The sequence below is a fragment of the Panthera leo genome, chromosome F2 (assembly GCF_018350215.1).
Source record: "Panthera leo isolate Ple1 chromosome F2, P.leo_Ple1_pat1.1, whole genome shotgun sequence".
Taxonomy (NCBI): Eukaryota; Metazoa; Chordata; class Mammalia; order Carnivora; family Felidae; genus Panthera; species Panthera leo.
The window spans coordinates 63998823-64018662 of record NC_056695.1 but is presented as its reverse complement, the minus strand read 5'-3'; the positions used below and the strand labels follow the sequence as shown (position 1 = coordinate 64018662).

General features: G+C 41.8%; 1 protein-coding gene and 1 pseudogene across 2 annotated transcripts in view; both read left to right on the top strand.

Annotated features, from left to right (window-relative positions):
* SNTB1 (syntrophin beta 1) overlaps positions 1-19840 on the top strand; it is a 236070-nt gene that overhangs the window by 181526 nt on the left and 34704 nt on the right. The window lies entirely within an intron of this gene.
* On the top strand, positions 4610-4708 carry LOC122211355 (annotated as a pseudogene).

Below are 19840 nucleotides of genomic sequence, written 5' to 3'. Positions count from 1 at the left end.
CACAGAGAACAGCTGTTTACTCTATTCCTGAAGCCGGCGGCTGGAGGGTGGGGGTGGGGGTAGAGAGAGAGATTGATTTAGTTCAAGGAACTGACTTATGTGATTGTGGGGGCTGGCAAATCTGAAACCAATAAGACAGACCACTGAGAAGGACAGGCTGGACCACTGAGAGAGTTGCGGGCTGGACCTGAAGCTGCTCTCCACGGGTGGACCTCTTCTTCCTCTGAGAAACTTCAGTCTTGCTGATAAGGCCTTTCAACTGATTGGATGGGGCCCACCCAGATTGCCAAGGATAATCTCCTTTTTTCCCATCATGGGGAACACTCGCAGGCTAGGCCTAGTGGGTGTAGTGTGGGGTTTACTAGGAAGGAATGCAGGGCATACTGGAGCCCTCAGGGTGTGCTTCGTGGTTTTGGGCGTGTTGGCGAGAGTAAGGTCGGGTCCACGTGGAGGGGCGGGAGGAAGAGGGGTTGCGATGTGCTGAGCATCAGAGGCATCTCAGAGGACAGTACTGATTATAGACCTAAACCACTTCTACAAATACTTTCACAGCAGCACGTTGATGAGTGTTTAATTGAGTAGATGGATAGCATAACCTTGCTGTGTTGACACATAAAACTAACCATCACAGCAGAGAAGAGCAAGAAGTGGGACAGAAAGCAAACAGACAGACAAGTGATTCACTGTGTGGTGAACACACACACACGGGTACAAATAAGCAATATGAGTACAAGTATGTGACTCATGGTGGTGAGGGCAGTTTCAACCACTTAGTAGAGTCCAAACCCCGTCTCCGAAAGCTACAGGGATCTAGCTCTCAGGTCACTCCCTTTGAGACCAATGCCCTGCTGTCTAATAGTCTTGGTAAAAGCCAAGGACTCTTGTCTGGTTCCCTAAACATTCTAGACTCTCCCACCTTCAATCCAATATGAACTTCTTACCAAAAATGTGGACTTTCTTGAGTAGCTCATTGGCTTCTGCTTCAGTCCAATCTTTCATTAAATTAAACACACACACACACGCACACACACACACACACACACACACAGTAGTCCCCCCCTTTTCCATGGGGGGATCTGTTCCACAACCCCCACTAAGACGCCTGAAACTACAGATAGTACCAAACCCTATAGAAACTGTTTTTTCCTATAAACACATACCTGTGATAACATTTAATTTAAAAATTAGGCACAGTTTCTCAAGTTCCACATGAGTGATAACATGATATCTGGGGCATTGAGAAGGGCGCTTGTTGGGATGAGCACTGGGTGTTGTATGTAAGCGATGAATCACAGGACTCTAACCCTGAAACCAAGAGCACGCTGTATACACTGTATGTTAGCTAACTTGATAATAAATTATATTAAAAAAATAAAAATAAAAAAATGTAGGCATAGTAAGGGATTAACAGCAACTAATAATAAAATAGAACAATTATAACTATTCTGGAACAAAAGTTCTGTGAATATGGTTTCTCTCTCTCTCAAAATACCATATTGTCCTGTACTCTTATTGTCTGGTACTATGTCCCTCTTCTTGTGACGTGAGATGAGAAAATGCCCATGTGATGAGATGAAGCAAGGGGCATGACGCAGGCACTGTGACCTAGTGTCAGACTATTATTATTTGACCTCTGACAACACTTCAGAAGGAGAGCCAGCTGCTTCTGGACTGCAGTTGATCACAGGTAACTGATGCCACAGAGAGCGAAACTGCAAATAAGGGGGGACTACTGGATACACAAACACACACAAAGCACCTGCTCTGTGCCAGACTTGTCCTGGGTGTTAGGGCTACAACAGTGAACGAAACAGACGGTGGCTGTGTTTACGGAGCTTACAGAGTGGTCAGGACTGGCCACACAATTTCTGAAACCTACCGCCAAGTAAAACCGTGGGGCCCCTCGTTCAAAAATTATTAAGAATTTCAAGACAGCATTAGAAAGCATGTAAACCAAGCATGAGGCCCTTCTAAACACAGGCCTCTTGCCCCTGAAGCTGGCCTAGAGTCCAGTGATCTGGTCTTGAGCAACTACTCAGCAGAAATATGAGCTTCCTGGTCCTCTGCTTCCAATGAGGGAGAACATAGAGGGAAACTATTCTCTAACTGTGGTCTTCTTCCTCAGGGAGGGATTTTCCTGTCATAATGTATTACCACTTGGTCTTTCCTAGACCATACTAAGCATTCTAAATGTTGGGGATCCAGCATCCTTTGTGTGTCCACCAGTAACAAACAAGAGAGTATTGTGGCATAACAAACACTAAAGTATAGTTGTGTAAACTGGGTATGGGACTCAAGATCTCTGACTTTTTTTTTTAAATTTTTTAAATGTTTTTTTATTTATTTTTGAGACAGAGAGAGACAGAACATGAGCAGGGGAGGGGCAGAGAGAGAGGGAGACACAGAATCCAAAGCAGGCTCCAGACTCTGAGCTGTCAGCACAGAGCCTGACACGGGGCTCGAATTCACAGACTGTGAGATCATGACCTGAGCTGAAGTCGGATGCTCAACCGACTGAGCCACCCAGGAGCCCCTCAAGATCTCTGACTTTTATAGTGAGGATAGGAATTGCGTACCTCACAGGATTGTTTAAGGATTTAATAAGATAATGCTTATAAAGTAACGCCTGGTGTTTGGTAAATACTTACAAATGTAAATATCCTTATTATTAAGGCAACTTAAACGCACTGAAGTTATAAGAAACCATAGCCTCAATTGCAAAATACATACTCAGATCCACCAAGGAGATAATGTACCATATGCTTAAATTAAAATTCAAAGAAATTCTTACAAAGCAAACTCTTTATATCTAGTGCTGGAATACTCATTCAATAAAATGTGGGTGTTACCACAGAGCGAAGTTGGAGCTACAGGAGAAGAGTTAAATGAAAACATACAGCTCATTCCAGTAGAATAATGCTGAGACGGACATGAGTGTTTCACATTCTTTTTTAATGTTTATTTATTTTTGAGAGAGGGAGACAGACCGCAAGCAGGGAAAGGGCAGAAAGAGAGGAATACACAGAATCTGAAGCAGGCTCCAGGCTCCGAGCTGTCAACACAGAGCCCGATGCGGGGCTTGAACCCTCAAACTGAGGGCTCATGACCTGATGCTTAACTGACTAAGCCACCCAGGCGCCTCTAGGCATGAGGGTTTAATTTGAGGGTCAGTGCTAGGGCCAGTCTATAAAAAACAATCTTTATCTAGGAGGCCAAGAAAAGCAAAAGGGAATGAGCTTCAAGTTAGGGGGACACACAAAAGTCCAGGTTGTTGCCTGAGTGGGAAGCACTGGCTAAACATGGGAAGCATTAGTGAAAAGTAGCTAATGGGGTAGAGCTAGCGCCTTGAGCTCCGCCTTGGAAAGAAGTAAGGGATTCCTGCTACAAGTTGAGAAAGGCACACAGAGAGAGTGGGATGTGAGGGATCAGAAGGGAGAGAAGCGAGAACAATGTAGATCAGATTCTTGCCACAGGGCCAGCATCTGTGTCAGCATCACAGCCAATTCTGTGGATTGCCGGATGCCTTCCCCACCTTTCTTCTGCCAGCCTTCTTCTTCAGCCACCCCACATGGCAAAAAAAAAAAAAAAAAAAAAAAAAAAAAAAAATCAAGGGCTCAGATAAAGTCATGGGACACAACCCTATAAAGGGCATGATCATGACCTTGTTACGGAAAACATTTACGGTGGTTCCTGGATGCATGTGCAGTACAACCAGGACACGGACCCTAAAACAGGAGGCAATGGAGATACAGAAACAGTTCTAATGAGGCCAGGTCTACTGTGCAGGATCGCAGGGGTTATTTTGTTCCCTGGTTCAGCTGTTGGCCTAGTCTTTGCGGTCCAGGCACAGGAGAGACAACTCTCACCAAAAGTCTTCTGAGGACCAATGACTGTATGACTGCCTGGCTTAAGAGGAGAGACCCTGGACCATGGGTGTGATGTAAGCATGGCATGTAGGTTTCAGGAAGTCGTGTTTTGTAAAAAACTGTTAGTGGTTTCATACACCTCGGTGTGGGGATTAAAGGGTGGCCACACATCGCTGCTGTTCTTTCCTGTGATGTCTGTTTTCCTCTTCAACCAACACACTTGCCCCATAGAGCTGGCAAACGTTCTCTGGATGTATTATTTCCGTTCCTAAGCTTTGCCCGTGCCACTACTTTCCTCTTGTACCTTTCTCCTCCTCTTCTGTGACTAGGAGAGTCCCAGCTGCCACTCAGGACAAATGACCTCCCCTCTATCACAACCCTCCTTTTAGGAGGGAGCATCAATGTCTCCCTCCTTGGAACTCCCAGAACATTTCCTCTTCCAGCATTTCCAGTCACCTACTCTTAGGTGATTGAGATTATGAATCCCTCAGATGTAAGAGTGAAGTCTTAATCATTTTGTAGTCCCTGAAGCCTGACCCCGGCAGGAATTGGGTAAGCGTTTCTTATGTAGTTGAATGAATGGATGGATAGCCATCCATCCATTAAAAGAATTACCATATTATTTTGCAGATTCCAAGTTTTAAAAATATTTGGTAGACTCCAAGCTTGCTGAGTACATATTCTCAAAGACTGTAGGTGATTAAATCTAAGTAAATACAGTCCTTTAAAACTTTTTATCCCAGGCTCACTTCAGCAGCACATATACTGATGCGATACAGAGAATATTAGTGTGGCCCTTGCGCAAGGATGACTTGCAAATTCGTGAAGCGTTCCATATTTTTATGAATGGATAAAGAAATTGTGGTTTACATACACAATGGAATACTATGTGGCAATGAGAAAGAATGAAATATGGCCTTTTGTAGCAACGTGGATGGAACTGGAGAGTGTTGTGCTAAGTGAAATAAGTCATACAGAGAAAGACAGATACCATATGTTTCCACTCTTAGGTGGATCCTGAGAAACTTAACAGAAGACCATGGGGGAGGGGAAGGAAAAAAAAAGTTAGGGAGGGAGCCAAATCATAAGAGACTCTTAAAATCTGAGAACAAACTGAGGGTTGATGGGGGGTGGGAGGGAGCGGAGGGTGGGTGATGGGCATTGAGGAGAGCACCTGTTGGGATGAGCACTGGGTGTTGTATGGAAACCAATTTGACAATAAATTTCATAAAAGATAAATAAATAAAATAAAAAAATAAATAAACATTAAAAATACCTTTTCATCCCTATTTTAGAAACATTAAGTAAATGCTTAGTACTTTTGCAAGTGACCCTAATGGATAATTAATATTGTGGAAGCCAAAATTTAGATTAAAAAAAATTCTCCACAGAGCTAGAACATTGAACTGTCAGAGGACAGCAATTGAACTGTTCCTAATTTCTGTTACATTTCGTAGCATATTTAAATCATATTAACCTATTTTGTTTCTTTATAAGACTTGCCAAAGTTACTTTTTTATATTTGCTGCTTATTTATTCTTCCTTTCCTGACTTGTCCGGGTTTTACTACCATTAAATAGCACCGAGGCACTGAGCACAGTACCCAGCACACAAGTTACACTAAATAAATGTTTATTGAACAAATGAATGTGTTCTGAAAGCAGGACAGAAAAAAAAAATGGCAAAACCATTTTTTTCAGAAAGCCACCTTTTTTTTTTTAGGTTCTTAATAGTCTACTATATTTACCGTTTTATATATCTGAAGTTAGATCTCCTACTTAATTAGTATATAGGTAATTTTGTATAAGTAAAAGCCTTTGTAAAAGGTCCAAGATCTCCTGAAAATGTTCATACCTGGAAGGATTTCAACACTAGACATGGCACTACATTCGAAACACTGCCTTCTTGTGTCTCATTTAGTTCTGCTGGGCTTTCGTAGAACATTCAGATGGCTTTGGAATTTTCCTTGTGGTTCTTTTACTCCAGAAAGGAGCATGTTGGCCACAAATATATTGTGCATTGCAGAAGGGAAATCTGAGGAAGAAAACAGAAGACTGGAAAGAGAAGGGAAAACATGTCGCCCTGTTTTCTCAGTTACTTTTCTGCTCAGAAATAACATTTATATTGTCTCCTGTTGGACAGCTACAAAGAGCACACCAGCAGACCTAAAAGAGACCTGTTCAGTGCAGGACATGTCTGTATATGCCATCCAACCAAATGAGTGTCAAGTTGAATATGTAAATAAGCTTAATGGGTGAAGGCAGGTGACATGTCTATGTTGGGATCGTTGGGGGAGGGGGGGTGGGGCAGGGGATGACATGAAGGATAATGTGGGTCTCAGAAATAGAATTTTGTAACTGGACACATTGTCACTCCTAATAATTATGGAGTCCTCTTACTTAAAAGAAAAAGAATAGATATCGGATGAGCGGCTAGCAGTCAATCCCATAAAAGTACAAGTGGAACCAATGAAATTCATGAAAATGGTACATGGGTGACTAAAGTTTGGAAAAACTATCCAGGAAGCACATATTCATGGATGTCACATTAGGAAGAAATGAGGAGAGATAATCCCTGAGCAGAGCCCCTCATAGCTCAGAGGTATACTTGGGCAGACACACCTGTCTTCGGGTCAGCCAATTTCTACAACCAACATTTAGCATAGACACTGGCTAAATGGTTAAAAAATAAAGGGCTTTGAGCCAGTCAGAATGAGTTGTGTGGGCCAGCGAATCCCGAGGCAGGCTGTGTATCAGAGTCTCCAGAGAAGTTGCAAAAATAGAGATGTGTAATCTCAATCTCTAGATACCAGGATTCACTGGATTTGGGATTTAAGAATCTGTATTTTTACCGAGTGCCACGGTGATATCGAGGCAGGGAATCCAAGGGTAGTGGTCTTTAGAAATCACTAGTGGAGAACAGTGCTGTATACATTATGGTATCATGGCGATGGTAATTAACACTCATTGTAGTTGTTCTCTAGCAATAGTACACGTAAGACTTATTCGGGGTCCTTGCTCTAAGTGCAGGTTCCTGCTGCCACCCCTAGCACTTTTGAATAACTGGGTCTTAGAGCTAGCAGCCCAGCTGATTCTGATGCAGGTTACATGCAGACCAAATTTTGAGAAACCCTCATTTTGAAAACTTGATCTTTGCTGGGCACAGTACTGTAAGCCATTTATACACATTATCTGATTCCATCTTCCTAATGGTCTTACGGGAGAGGGACTTTTATTACCCCCATTTTACAGATGAGGAAATTGAAGCATGGGGAAGATAAGTAACTCATTCAAGATCACACTGTGAATAGCTGAGCTGACATGCAGACCAGAACTGTTTGGCAGTGAGATTTATGTTCTTAATACTACATTGCCTCTTTGCTTCCAGGAGGTCAGAGGAAAAAAAAAAAAAAAAGAATCTTCCTAGTTGGGGCAGTTATGAAGGCATTTAAACTAAAGTAGGATAAGTAGATTTTGGAATTTGTCACTTGGTCCTTGGTCACACAAATGTTGAGATATCTCCAAAATAAATTCGTTTTTGCTTTTGTTTGTTTAGTCTTGAAAATTTGACAAATCCAACTGAAAGCAAACATGTTGATATTTCTTTCATAAAGTAAATAGAGTTATGGAGTCTGACATTATTGAATAGCTGTTAGAACCAGGGCATGACTTTAGATAATGCTGACATGGTGTTGAAGCCAGATACTCCCTATGTTTTAACAGTCTTCCTCCTTCAAAGCACTCTTGGCTTTCTCCTTTGAAGGAGAAATAAATGAGAAAATCAACAAAGGAACCCACAGACACACCCCGGGAAAACAAAATGGAAGATGCTGAAGCAGATCCTTTTTTTTTCTTTTAAGAACTTGCTCCTTTTGGATTTAATGATAATGTCAACTGCCTTTCAAAAGATAACTTTTTTACCAAATTATGAAATTTCTGTGGCACATCAGCATCCCTTTAAAGGGCATATTTCCTAGGCATTAGAGAAGTAAAGGCTGTAAGTCAAAGATAACTTGTTTACCAAACAGGGACTGTAATTGAAATGGCCCTTTGGAGTTAATGAAAATATAAAATAGCTTTCCCCACCAGACTGAGAAGAGTCTAATTTAATTATCTGTGAGTGTCACAGATTAGAAGCAGCCTTTCATCCATTTCTGGAAGCTGAATCTGGACAGCTCCCTCCTTGTGAAAGGAACAGGGAATTGGAGCCCTGGGTGGATGAAGAAAGTCCATGAGAGACACATAGATCATGGGGGTCTGGGCTCTTTAAACAATGTTGGATAGTGACAGTTTATAGTGTTTATCTGGGTATGGCTGCAGTCATTCAGAGTTCATCCAGAGTCTATGGAACACCCATTATATCCCAGGCATTATGTGGATACCCTGGCTACATAGATAAAATATGGAACCATAAGCCCCTCAGGACAGTCATCCCACACAAGATCAGAATTTGCAGAGGGTGATTTTTCAAAAGTTAGGGGGAATAAGTAAGGGGAAGAAATAGGTAGCATGTTAGAGGCAGAGGATTATTATGGAGACCTTTGTCATTTGTGAGAGCTGTGTTTCAGAAACGTTGAGAGTCCCCAAATCTTGAAGCCCAGTGTATAAAAATTTCTCCAATAAACTTCAGCTTTCCAAGAGAGATCACTAGCTTATATCTTTCCTTGACCCTTCGCTTAATCACCTGCACTAGATGCCCACTTTTTTTTTTTTTTTTTTTTTTTTTTTTTTTTTTTTGGTATACACCTTTCCTATAGAGACAAATATGGTATTTCTTCAAGAGAGCCACCAGCTAGGGAACGATGAGTAAACACACACATGCGCGCGCGCACACACACACACACACACACACACACACACACACATGTTTTGAGGATGGAATGGAGGTTGCTCTTAGCCAGTGTGTCTCAACAGCTTATACTCCCTGTTATACCCCAGCCTTCAGTTAATTCAGGTCACACTTGCACATCAGCAGAATGTTGGGGCCCTTGAGGAGCACAAGGCATGTGTGGAAACTGCATGTGAGTTCTGTGAATCCATTTGCAGGGATTGTGTCCTTGTGTATTTCTCAAGTAGGTGCTCATTATGTGACAGCAGGCTGGCAGTCTGGGGCCATGCCTAGCTCGCTTGCAGGTGTATTTTCTCAGTCTCCATATTGCTTAGTTTTTAAAATTTTTATTAGAGGAATTTAACTTTTTTCCATAGAAGTAGTGAAAAACAACAATGAACCTCCAGGTGCACATAACCCAATTTTTATCACTGTCCATCTTGTTTTGTCTGTTTACCCATTTTGAGGGTTGGGCAGGGGAAAAAGACATGCTGGAGATTTTTAAAGAAGTACCAAACTTCGTATCACTTCACTCCGTATGTTATTTTTCTAACTTGAATCAATTGCCAACTGAGGTAAGCAGACTAATGGCCTCCCAACGATGTTCATATCATCTGGAGATGAGGCAGTTTAACCACATGGGTCCTTCTAAGACGGAGAGAGGAGGGTGAGACTCAAGAGGAGGTGATGCTCTGACAGAAACACAGGGGGGAAAGGCAATGTGATGGGGGGCCATGAACGGAGGAATTAGGGAAGCTTCTAGAAGCTGGAAAAGGCAAGGAAATGGATTCTCCCCCTAGAGCCTCCAGAAGGCAGGAGCCGTGCCAACACCTCGATTTAGGGCTTCTGATTTCCAGACTGTATGAGAATAAATACCAGTTTTTGTGGTGATTTCTTAGGGAAGTGATAAGAAAATAATACACTAACTTTAAAAAAAATAGGGAGAATTTATATTTAAAAAATACAACTTGGGGCGTCCAGGTGGCTCAATTGGTTAAGTGTTCTACTTTGGCTCAGGCTGTGATCTCGCGGCCCGTGAGTTCAAGCCCTGCACTGAGCTCTGTACTGACAGATCAGAGCCTGGAGCCTGCTTCAGATTCTGTGTCTCCTCTCCTCCACCCCCTGCTTGTGCTCTCTTTCTCTCTCAAAAATAAGTAAATGTTAAAAAAATTTTTTTTAATACAAACTGATGGGTTCTTTTGAAATGTTTCTTTTGGCCATGCTATGCCTACCATCTTTTCTGGTAATGATAGGCTAATGCTAAAAACAAGCTCCCCAAAGAGTGGGATACGGGTTGTTGTTGTTGTTGTTGTTGTTGTTGTTGTTGTTGTTGTTTTCTTATATCCGGTCCTCTGTAGTCTCCAAATTTTTGACTCCTTGTCTAGAAGATTTTATTGTTAATGCAGCGATTATTTGTTTGAATCTAGTGGTTTCTAGGCCATGAGCTGGAAGGGTCAGGAACCACTTCCTAATGTTTCAAATATCCAGGAAAGTTTGATAGTTACAGATATCCGGATGCTAATTTTTAGCCTACAGTACTCTGTTATATGTTGCTGAACACAGGATACATGGTTGATTTAAAACTGCACGCCACATTAAGTTGGACTTAGAACTGTCAGATATTTGTGCTGGAGTGAGCACCATCAGTGAAGAATAGAGTTTGCTAAAATAACAAAAACATGCAAATTAAATTTATGGTGTAATGGAATATTTTGCTGCCTTTAGAAACCAAACCCTGTTTCACTTACTAGCCCTTCAATTGTGCAATGAAGAGTAACACAGGAGACTAATTTTGTCCCAGCTACTCGTTATAAATAGAAATATCCCTTAGTGGAAAGACATATTAAGGGTTATGAGTCATTTACAACTTAGTCTTGAATTATTTTAATCAGATGTGAGACTTGGGGAATAAAGAGCTTTGATTACTCAGAGGAGCTTGCCCTGAACCGATGTCTGGCCTGAGTGAAGGCCCCGTGCCAGGAGGTGGGAAAGAAGGGCGAGAAGTAAGTTGCCCAGCGGGCAACCTAGTCAGCTGCAGAGTTGCACATAGCTGGACACTGTGCACCTCAGTCCACGGGAGACATTACAGCTGAGTTCGCAGCCGTCTGTCCTCCCACCTTTGCCCTCATGCCCCCACATCATCCCCCTTTTCCTTTCTTATGAGCGGCAGCTTTGTGATCTGAAAATATCACAGCTTTGAGGTCAGGAAGGCACATAAGTGGCTTTATAACTATCATTGTGTAACATTGGCTAGTGCCTGGCCTCTCTGAACCACAGTTTCTTCTTCTGTAAAATGGAGATGATAATAAATGCCTCAAAGTGTCGAAAGGATTAAGGGAGGTGAAACTAGCATGGTGCTTGTAGTATTTCCTAAGGCTCCAGTAACAAACTACAACAAACTGGGTGGATTAGACAACAGCAGTGTATTGTCTCATGGTTCCAGATGCTAGAAACTCACAAATAGGCAGCACCAGGGTTCCTTGCTTCTGAGGGCTGTGAGGGAGAATCTGCTTTATGCCCCGCTCCTCGCTTCTGGTGGTTTGCTGGCAATCTTTGGCATTCTGGGGCTTGTAAATACATCACCCCTAGCTTGGCCTTCATGTTCATGTCACTTTCTCCCTGTGTGTGTGTGTGCCTGTGGCCAAATTTCCCCTTTTATAAGCACACCAGCCGTATTGGTTTAAGGTCTGTTGTATTCCAGTATGACTTTATCTCAACTAACTACATCTGCAATGACCATATTTCCCTAAATGGTCACGTTCTGTGATATTGGAGGTTAGGGCTGAATCACCTGAATTTGGAGGAGGGGGAGACACAATGGAATCCACAGTCCTTCTTATCACAGAGTAAGCTCTCAATACATGTTTACTCCTTCAGCATAGCCTCCCTTAATATGGGAGCATTCTTTCCTCTCATGTAGATTTTTGAACTGTCAGATCTAAAAAGTTCAAAATCTACCATGTCACGTTCTCTCTAAACCTTGCTCTTCTAAGTGCTCCTTCTAACTTACTACTGTTTTTGAGACCCAAAGATAGAGTAAATCCCAAACAATTTCAACCTTACTCAGTTATAATTGTATAATTCAGACAAGGCATGGAGTTGAAATTCACTTTTGGACTTTTCTCAGAAGAGGTTGAGCTGAGCACACAAGTAAACAAGACAAAAGGGAATGTTTACAGGTTCAAAAGAACAAACCCATATGAAGCACTGTAAGTAATTTATTTTCATACAAACAAGAGGTCTCCACTTCAAACAGCTGGTGTTAGGAAGTGTCCAATAGAAGTCGCATGTCCTGGGGGGAAACCTAGGGTGTTTTCAGTTGAGCCAAGGCACTGAGGAAGGAGACAAATCTTCTGACTCTACACAGAATGGTTGGCAAGATAGACTCCCTAATGAGATAAGGGATTGACAGGTTAGGCTAGTCTGGATCTAGGTAGTTGTGAGAGAGGTGAGACTAGTCAATGGTCATGGGGCCAGGGCCTCTCTGGAAGGAAGAAGAGAATAAACTGTCTAGTAATAAAAACTAATGCAGGCAGGGAAAAATAACAAGCAGAATTATTCAAAATGGACACAAGGGGACACATAGCAGAATCCAGTTTGGGGGCCCAAGTTCATGGCCTGGTTTTCTCCTAGAATGCTGAGTATTAGATGGTTCAGAGTAGGACTTGGATAGTGTAACTACTATGCACCCCTTCTCCTTTCTGGGGTTCCCAACTGAGAGTGAGAGGGAATGATGTACTGGTGGAAAACAAAAACAAAAAACCCCACCATATTTATTAATAGTTACGTAAATACCCAATAAGCCCTAATTAATGCCAAACCCAGATAAATGGGGCATAATATAGAACATAGTCAGAGTGATGTGTCTTGTCTCCTTTGGCCTCTTTTGAAGCTAGGGTGCTTGGGTATTGAAATGTGTTAATGGTGTGGACCAAAATGGCCAGTCTGCTCTAGGACCAGTCCAGTGTACATGTTTCTACCATGTAGATACGGTGATAACGCAATGAGTGGGTAGTGACCACAGACACCTACTTGTGATGAACGTGACAATGCCTGCTATTAAAAAGACCCAGTGACAGCTCTAGATCTGAACAATTAGAGTCACAGCACATCTTTCTTTGGAGGGGGAGTTCATTAGATTGACATAGGCAATGGGCAGAAATGGGGTGGTGCTCCTCCTTCCTGTAGTTGGGTTCTTCAGTAAGGTTGTCATTCTGCTTTTCAAAGGCAGAGAAGGGCGTAGGGTAGAAAATCATCCTAAACTTAAAGAGACACAGGCTTGGGTAGCTGGATTTGGTTCTTCCAGCTTATTAGTCCAACTTGATTGTACATAGCCTGAACTGAAAGTGACATTGAGATACAGAGTAATCCAAGTAGAATCCAGCAATCTTTATCAAGCAAGAAGAGATCTTGGAATCACTTCCTGGAATGTATCATACTTAGAATGTTGTCATTTTGAAGACCTGTCTCATTAGCAGTAAGCAAATGAAGCAAAACAATTGAAAGGCCAGGTTCATGTGGTTGAAATGCTCTGTGCCTTGATGGGGACTAGACCTTCATGGGCTTTCTGCCTCCTCTTTCCATGATGCTGTATGATGAAAGGAGATTTAAAACCCTAGCTCTGCACTTATCTCTTTGTATACATGTGATCTGCCCTAAGGTTGACTTCATTATGAAGTCCTAGAGGCCAAGGCATTACTTTTAATAGAGTCATCAAAGGGTTCTGTTAGACTACATTAGCATCTGACCTTCTGCATGCTCAGTAAATAAGATAACTTTCAGAAAAAAAATTCACTCCATGTTTGCAAATGTTCAAAGAGAAAAAAAAAAAAAAAGCCCTGGAAAACTAACTGAAAATATAGTGGGTTCTTGCCATTTTCTTATGATTAGTTTCTTGTCTTTACCCCACACTCCCCTGACCCCAATTCATGTCCATTTGGGACCTCAGAAGGTGACCTGATTTGGAAATATGGTCTTTGCAGATGTAATTAGTTGAGTTCATACTGGAATTGGGTGGGCTCTAAATTCAGTGGCAGGTGTCCCGATGACAAGGCCACATAAAGACGTGTAGAAAGAAGTCTATGTGACAATAGAAGCAGAGATTGGACTAACACAGCTTCTAGGAATACTGGTGGCTACCAGAACCTGTAAAAGGCAGGGAAGGATTCTTCCCTAGAACCTGTATAGGGAGCATGGTCCTGCTGACCCCCGAGGTGATTTCTCTATAACCCAAGCACCAAAGTCCCACCATGCTAACTTGTACGTTGACTCTGGTGAGACTTCTAATCATGAACCCTGAGTCTGGGGCTTTATTATATATGGCTTATAGAATTCCAGAGCCAGTTTCAGAATTTGGCAGGAGGGAGCAAATTTGAAATTGGGGACTGCGGCTATTGGGACTGTCGACATATAAAAATGATACCCTCCCTACATGTCCCGCAGTCAAACCATATTTCTCTTTCCTTATTTTCCTTCAGCGTGCTCTAACACTCTTCATCATTGTCTTGACATCCACCAAACAGGATGGATCATTCAGTCTGCTCCCCCACTTTAAGCCACCCATGAATTCGCCCCGTGATCCAGGTGCCAAACAGTTTGGGAGTTGCGTGAGAGGAGAGCAGCGAGTCCAGGGGAGCTAAGGCTCCTGCAGAGCTCTGTTTCTGAACTTGCCTTCTAGTCCTCTTTCCCATTCTCTGCCTTCTCTTCCTTTCCATCCTGCTCTGCATCCAGGTGTGGGTGTCCCGCAAGGTTCCCGATTGCTGGGTCCTAGGGTTGTTCAGGGCCAGCCAGAAGAAGGCTGCAGGTTGTGACTTGGTACCGTGTTCCCTGTGTTCCCATGGCTGCATTGAAACTTGTTCCTCTCCTTTTGGTGAACTGTCAGGGATCCTTATCTGCCTCTCTGAGAGTTGGTGTAGGGATTAATTGCCTAATGTTTGTAAAGCATTTGGAAGTTGATAACTGCTAATTATTATTACCCTGGTATCTGGTCCTTTGTTCTAAGTTCCTAGCAATCTGAAGTGAAAAAGGCTTAAAGTAAAAAGTTGCCGAGATAGCCATGATCTCCAAAACAAAAGTTGTGCTTGACCTTCTTCCTCTGTGAACTTGATTTATCCTATTAGTCACTCACCTTGTCTCCAGACCTTCCTCCCTAGCAGGGTAGCTGTGTGAGGTGTATGATGGGGCTGGTTTAACATTTCCAGTATCTGCCATATGGGAAGTGCTTTATATACATTCTCTCATTTAATCCTCATAAAATATGCATAGGAGGCCACGATCGGCATGTTACACATCAGTGAACAAATGCTTATAGCAGTTCAAATCCCTCAGCTGAGAAGTGGCAAAGCCAGATTTTGAAGACACTGCCGTTTGGCTCCAAAGCCTCTGAGCTGTCCCTGCCACCCCTGTGTTCAAGTAGGAGTTAGAAAATAAGCATGTTAGGAAGAGTGACTTGGCACAAGCAGAGAAAAAAAGACCCATACGTTGTTTGTTGCCCCTGTGAACAGAGCCCGCGGAACAAAGGAGATGTATAAAGCAAGGGTCCTAGTAACGAAAGCGGTCCCAGCCTAGTAGCCAGGAATTTTGAACTGAAAAAGATGATCTGATTTTCAAGTTGGAGGGACTGTTAGAATAACTTTGTCTTAGCCGATTCTCCCACCAGGGAGGACATTAGACCCGTGAAGGCAAGGAATTCTTGCCCAAGTTTACTTACATCTTTTGTTTGATATTCGTTTAGTCTTACTTGATGTGGCGATCAGAATATCTGATATTTTCTTTTAATCAACGTATAGTGGACATACAATATTATATTACTTTTAGATGTAGAACATAGTGATTCAACAATTACATAAATTACGAAATGATCACCACGGTGAGTGTAGTTACCCTCAGTCACCATACAAAGTTATTACAATATTATTGGCTATATCCCCTATGCTGTACTTGAATCCCTGTGACTTGTTTATGTTATAGCTGCAAGTTTTTCCCTTTGACTCCTCTTTACCTATTTCACCCGTCCTCCCATCCGCCTCTCATCTGACAACCACCAGTCTGTATTTGAATCTGTTTCTATTCTTTGATGAGTTTTGTCATATTAGATTCCACATATCAGTGAACTCTTATATTATTTGTCTTTCTCCATATCACTTATTTCACTTATCATATTATGCTCTTTAGGTCCATCCATGTTGTCACCAATGACAAGATCCCATCCCTTTCTATGGCTGAGTAATATTCCATTGTGTAAACACACTACATCTTCTGTATCCATTCATCTGTCAGTGGACACCTAGTTGCTTCCATATCTTGTATGTTGTAAATAATACTGCAATAAACATGGGTGCATGTATTTTTTGGAATTAGAATAGCTAATATTTTTAAAGGTTTGCTTGCTTACTGTATGTAAGACACTTTTCTAAGCACTCAATATGCATTCATTAATTTCATCATTACAGCTTTGCCTAAGCAACAGTATTATTATTTCTTCTGGAAATACCTGCAAAAAAGGCACTGAAAGGTTTTGGTCAAACTGTCTCTTTGAAAATAATCTTCAGATTTTAGATATTTTAGAGGAAACACGGTCAGCAGTTTTCAAACTGCGTCCCAGTGGTTGCTAGGAACCTCACTCAAAGGTGTGGGTGATGGAAGGATAAAGACAGAAAGTCTCAGATCTCAGCCAGGCTGGAACCCCATCCAGAACCCCATTTTGTTCCATGACTTGTGATGTGATCACAATGAATGAATGATGTGATGTGTCCAATGAATTTTAAAAGGTTGGAAGTTCCTCCTGACCTCAATGACGTAGGAAACCTGTCTCCAGCAGAGGATTCAGTGACTGTTCTTCCCTCGGGTGTTTTTGATTGAGGTAGAATTGACATGTAACATTCCCTGAGTTTAAGATATACAACATGTTCATTTCATACATTTATTTCTACTTCCCTCAGTTGTTAGCAGAGACTTCTTTCCACTCTCTCAAATTCTTCTTGCCATTTTGTCAACCTTTTCTCTCATGCTCCACAGAAGTGACCATGGGGACAGGATTCAGTTCACCACAGATGTGCTTCGGAGTAATTTCAGGATTGTGTGTCTGTTTCCATTTCTTCCCCTTTGCCTTCTTCATGAGAAACACGATCAGTTCTTGAGACACTGACTGCTGCCGCATCTCATGGCAGGAAGCCGGGATCGAGATGGAAGTTGTCACATCTGTTTCAGGAGCCACGTTTTAATCAAATGTAGACGCGTCCCAGAACTGTTGCATTAATGCTGGGGAAACTTTGGGTGCCAGGAAATTTGGATTTATAATGGAAGTTGTCACTGAACAACAGCACAGATACTCCAGCCTGAAGAAAAGTGTTCTTTGAAAGGCTTTGCAAATGCGAAGCTCACGTGGCATAAAGTATGGTTTTAGAAACCTGTATTCAACATAACATTTTTCTCCTTGGAAGTCTGTTGTCCTCATGGGCCGATTTCTAGCTTCAAGCATTCAGGTAGCATTAAAATGAAAGCTCTGCGCACAGGAACAGTAGAAAACGTCCACTCTGAGTATTCTTACGGCACAGTTAACAAATCCATGAAGCACTCTTTAATAAACCATTTTGTGTTTTAGGGCTTTAGAATTATTCATACATATATATACCATTTGACATGTGGGTGAGTTTGTGACTCCACCATTAGAAATTTCTGTATTTTACTGTTGGCATTCACTGGTAAGGTTTATTTTTGCAAATTTAATATTGTTCTTGAAGAATGATGCTTAGTTGTATTCACGTTTAAATGGTTCCAGTCAAAGTTAATGGATCAGATCTGACTAGGTAAGGAAGATAGGCACTTTGGGGAGGATCATTTGTAGCTTTTCCAGTCCTATTTAATGAACTGGAAAAGTAATTTGCTAAGTTTAATGTAGAGGCTGGAAAAAATTTACTCCAAACTCCCAAACACTTTATGCTTTGAGACTATAACGTGGTCACCTTGCGGGTTACTAATACCTAGTTTTCTGTATCAGTACATTTTGATCTCTTAAAGGTGCTATTGTTCTGTTGGAAAAAGCAATAGGCTAACCCTGGATATTTTTTTTTATATATGTATGAAATGCATAATGGAAGAAATATGCCAGGTAGTCATTCACATTCTAGTATAAATAGCTTTTTGAGGATTTCTTCCTTCTTGAAAGGGAGATTTTATTTGGAATTGCTGTAAGAGGTGCATGATCATTTTGTAATGAATTCTTCCTGGGACAACTTTGGAATGGATGGGGAAAGAATGAATTGAAATTGTTAACACCAAGGATATTCTTGGCTTGCCTTATAATTTTTTTCAAGGAAAACCAGTACTTTGTCATACTGTTGCCTTTCCAATGAATACCTTTTTGACATGTTTAGAATTCAGTGAGTCTGCTACAATTTTCCCACCCTAAATTTCACTGGAGGGTCTTAACCATCTGCCAGATATTATGCTAAGCACATTATGTACACTGTCTCATTTATCTTAAAAAAATTCTTTTAAAGTAGGTTCCTCGCCCAATTTGGGGTTTGAATTTACAATTCTGGGACTAAGACTTGCATGCTCTACTGACTGAACTAACGAGGTGCCCCGTGCACAGTCTCATTTAGTCTCCACTGTAGCATTATGAGGTGTATGCCACTTAACAGGCTCTAAATGATGCTTATGGTGCACGGTGATCAGCATTTTAGACATTTTAACCCAATCTTCATAATAATCCTCTGGTATAGGTCCTATTATTTCCCCATTTTACAGATACAGAAACTGAGATACAAAGAGATTTGCTGACTTGCCCAAGATCCCACAGCTGGTGAATTGAGGAGCTGTGATTTATGTTCAGGTGCTCTAGCTCCAGAGAAAACACTCTTAACCATTGTCTGTGCAATTTTATCAGTGAGGAAATAGACGCATAGGGAATAATAACTCACCCAAAGTCATAGGGGCAATAAATAATGGAGCAGGGACTCAGAGTCAAGCAGCCCATAAAAGTACATGACCTACAAAGCTCACCCCTTCCACAATCCTGCCCATCTTCTCTACTGTGATCATTCAATCTTAAAGCCACTTCAATACAGATGTCATTATGGCACTTACGAAAAGGTAACAATACAAATAGAAAGGGAAGAAATTTTATCATTTATTTATCTTACTGCCTCATTTAATTTTGAATAGATTTTGGATTATGGTTTATTATGAAAGGGTTGAATCTTCACTGAATTACCAGTGTCAAAGAAAACCTTAACCTCATCTAGAGCAGTGGTTCTTAATCTTTAATGAGCATATGTGTCACCCGAAGATCTTGTTAAAATGCAGATTTTGATTCTGTTGGTCTAAGATGGGCCTGGAACTCTGCATTTCTTGCGAGCTCCCATGTGACGCTGATGCTATTGGAACACGATCCATGCTTTGAGTACCAAAGCCAGCACATTGAGTTGTTCCAAGCTGAGCATCAAGATGTATCCCAAGACCCAACGTTCAAATTGGAAGGGGGGAGTTTTCACAGATGAAAGAACACATGCAGAATTGGGAATGATCAACACATCATCGTATCACACATCAGCACATCAGAGTATGGGCAGAGAGGGGTGGCTCGTGAGATAAGACCTGAGCTAACTGACTCTCGGGATTGGAAGGGACCTTAAGGGTCACCTGGTCCAAACATCCAACTGATGTTTTAATCCTCCCATATCCCTGCCAGGTCATTTCATCCCTCTGGGTTAAGGAACTTTCTGTGCCGAGTGGAACTAAGAGAATTTTAAGATAGTGCCCGAATCACAGAAACAGTCAAAGCGAAAGGCTGTGATGTCTCCTACCTCTCCAGACAGACATTTGCCTCCATAATACATTTTCAGAGCCTTTGGATATTCTTCAAAAGCTTTCAAACCTTACCATCTTGTAGTAAAAACAATGTACTCTACCAGAGAGCCATCTGGACGTGCTTATTCCCCCAAGCATCTGCATGCCACTATGAAATAATGATTTCAGTGCTGACTGACAGGTGAGAAACAGAGACAGATGTCTGACAGTTGGGCTGCTTCTTGGCTGTACCGACGACACATACCGGGGCCCTTGAGAAACACAGTTTCAAGGATCAAGAGTCCTGCGGCCGTGAATGGTTTCTTCTCATTTGGATTTCACAACCTGAACTTTGG